Source organism: Oncorhynchus masou, chromosome 9 (assembly GCF_036934945.1).
Source record: "Oncorhynchus masou masou isolate Uvic2021 chromosome 9, UVic_Omas_1.1, whole genome shotgun sequence".
Classification (NCBI taxonomy): domain Eukaryota; kingdom Metazoa; phylum Chordata; class Actinopteri; order Salmoniformes; family Salmonidae; genus Oncorhynchus; species Oncorhynchus masou.
This window is the reverse complement of record NC_088220.1, coordinates 61,736,803-61,740,225: the sequence shown is the minus strand read 5'-3', so window position 1 is coordinate 61,740,225 and position 3,423 is coordinate 61,736,803.

Genomic DNA, 3,423 nt, shown 5'->3' with positions numbered 1-3,423 from the left:
GTTAAGGCTAGGATTTGGTGTTGGGTAATCAAGGCCTGTATTCATAAGCGTTTCAAAGTAGGAGCGCTGATCTCCGATCAGGTCCCCCCCTGTCTATTCAATATAATGTAAAGGCAAAACTGATCCTCGATCAGCACTCCTACTCTGAGTTGCTTTTTACAGGCCTCCCAGGAGGTTGGTGGCACCTTAATTGTGGAGGACGGGCTTGTGGTAACGGCTGGAGTGGAATCGGTGGAATGGTATCAAATACATCAATGGAATGGTATCAAATACACCTAGATCTTTGGTGGTTAAGGCCATTTCTACCTCAACACGGCTAGGTGGGCCAAAGCATTGTATCTGCATTAGTTTTCAAGATGATCGGCCCCTAGTGAGTGATTAGCTGGTTTTCACATATTGTGTATATTTATGTATTCTGAACACATGTCTGTTTGTTGGCAATGTCAATTCTTGCACATCTTTTCAAAATACTTCACTAGCTGGGCATTCCAGCTGTTTTTAGAGAAGATTGAATTGCAAGATATGCTATACAGTGCCTTGCGAAAGTATTCGAACCCCTTGAACTTTGTGACCTTTTGCCACATTTCCGGCTTCAAACATAAAGATATAAAACTGTATTTTTTTGTGAAGAATCAACAACAAGTGGGACACGATCATGAAGTGGAACGACATTTATTGGATATTTCCAACTTTTTTTACAAATCAAAAACTGAAAAATTGGGCGTGCAAAATTATTCCGCACCCTTAAGATAATACTTTGTAGCGCCACCTTTTGCTGCGATTACAGCTGTAAGTCGCTTGGGGTATGTCTCTATCAGTTTTGCACATCGAGAGACTGAAATTTTTTCCCATTCCTCGTTGCAAAACAGCTCGAGCTCAGTGAGGTTGGATGGAGAGCATTTGTGAACAGCAGTTTTCAGTTATTTTCACAGATTCTCGATTGGATTCAGGTCTGGACTTTGACTTGGCCATTCTAACACCTGGATATGTTTATTTTTGAACCATTCCATTGTAGATTTTGCTTTATGTTTTGGATCATTGTCTTGTTGGAAGACAAATCTCCGTCCCAGTCTCAGGTCTTTTGCAGACTCCATCAGGTTTTCTTCCAGAATGGTCCTGTATTTGGCTCCATCCATCTTCCCATCAATTTTAACCATCTTCCCTGTCCCTGCAGAAGAAAAGCAGGCCCAAACCATGATGCTGCCACCACCATGTTTGACAGTGGAGATGGTGTGTTCAGGGTGATGGGCTGTGTTGCTTTTACGCCAAACATAACGTTTTGCATTGTTGCCAAAAAGTTCAATTTTGGTTTCATCTGACCAGAGCACCTTCTTCCACATGTTTGGTGTGTCTCCCAGGTGGCTTGTGGCAAACTTTAAACAACACTTTTTATGGATATCTTTAAGAAATGGCTTTCTTCTTGCCACTCTTCCATAAAGGCCAGATTTGTGCAATATACGACTGATTGTTGTCCTATGGACAGAGTCTCCCACCTCCGCTGTAGATCTCTGCAGTTCATCCAGAGTGATCATGGGCCTCTTGGCTGCATCTCTGATCAGTCTTCTCCTTGTATGAGCTGAAAGTTTAGAGGGACGGCCAGGTCTTGGTAGATTTGCAGTGGTCTGATACTCCTTCCATTTCAATATTATCGCTTGCACAGTGCTCCTTGGGATGTTTAAAGCTTGGGAAATCTTTTTGTATCCAAATCCGGCTTTAAACTTCTTCACAACAGTATCTCGGACCTGTCTGGTGTGTTCCTTGTTCTTCATGATGCTCTCTGCGCTTTTAACGGACCTCTGAGACTATCACAGTGCAGGTGCATTTATATGGAGACTTGTTTACACACAGGTGGATTGTATTTATCATCATTAGTCATTTAGGTCAACATTGGATCGTTCAGAGATCCTCACTGAACTTCTGGAGAGAGTTTGCTGCACTGAAAGTAAAGGGGCTGAATAATTTTGCACGCCCAATTTTTCAGTTTTTGATTTGTTAAAAAAGTTTGAAATATCCAATAAATGTCGTTCCACGTCATGATTGTGTCCCACTTGTTGTTGATTCTTCACAAAAAAATACAGTTTTATATCTTTATGTTTGAAGCCTGAAATGTGGCAAAACGTCGCAAAGTTCAAGGGGACCGAATACTTTCGCAAGGCACTGTATGTGTAGGATATACTGTGTTGGCTAATATGTACACGACTGTTCAAAAGTTTGGGGTCACTTAGAAATGTCCTTGTTTTTGAAAAAAAATGTCCTTTAAATTCATCAGAAATACAGTGTAGACATTGTTAATGTTGTAAATGACTATTGTAGTTGGAAAAGGCAGATTATTTGATGGAATATCTACATAGGCGCACAGAGGCCCATTATCAGCAACCGTCATTCCTGTGTTCCAATGGCACGTTGTGTTAGCTAATCCAAATTTTTCATTTAGAAGGCTAATTGATCATTAGAAAACCCTTTTGCAATTATGTTAGCACAGCTGAAAACTGTTGTTCTCATTAAAGAAGCAAGAAAACTGTCCTTCTTTAGACTAGTTGAGTATCTGGAGCATAAGCATTTGTGGGTTCGATTATAGGCTCAAAAATAACATTCTTCCGAAACTCATCAATCTATTCTTGTTCTAAGAAATGAAGGCTATTCCATGTGAGAAATTGCCAAGAAACTGAAGATCTGGTACAACGCTGTGTACTACTCCATTCACAGATCAGCACAAACTGGCACTAACCAGAATAGAAAGAGTAGTGCACAACTGAGCAAGAGGACAAGTACGTCTAGTTTGAGAAACAGACGCCTCACAAGTCCTCAACTGGCAGCTTCATTAAATAGTACCTGCAAACACCAGTCTCAATGTCAACAATGAAGAGGCGACTCTGGGATGCTGGCCTTCTAGGCAGAGTTTCAAAGATAAAGCCATATCTCAGACTTGCCAATAAAAAGAAAATATTAAGATGGGCAAAAGAACACAGATACTGGACAGAGGAACTCTGCCTAGAAGGCCAGCATCCCGGAGTTGCCTCTTCACTGTTGACGTTGAGACTGGTATTTGCGGGTACTATTTAATGAAGCTGCCAGACCAGAGGTGGCAGAACGGAGTGCTCGGGTTGGGGTATAGGGTTTGAGCATAGCCTGAAGGTAGGGAGGGGCAGATCCTCTTGCTGCTCCGTAGGCAAGTACAATGGTCTTGTAGTTGAGGGACATGGGAGTTCTGATTGGTTCCAAGTTTGGCAAATTTGCCTGAGCAGAGTGTTGAAATATACTTATGAGAAAATGTGCAAGAACTGAAGGTGCCAACAAATTGTTCGGTCATCATAAGAATGTTGTACTCTCATATATTTAACAAAAAATGAGCTCCTCCCTCGACGGGGATCGACCAACTTCACGTTTTTTGGCTTCGCCCCACCACTTATGCAACACTGTAAG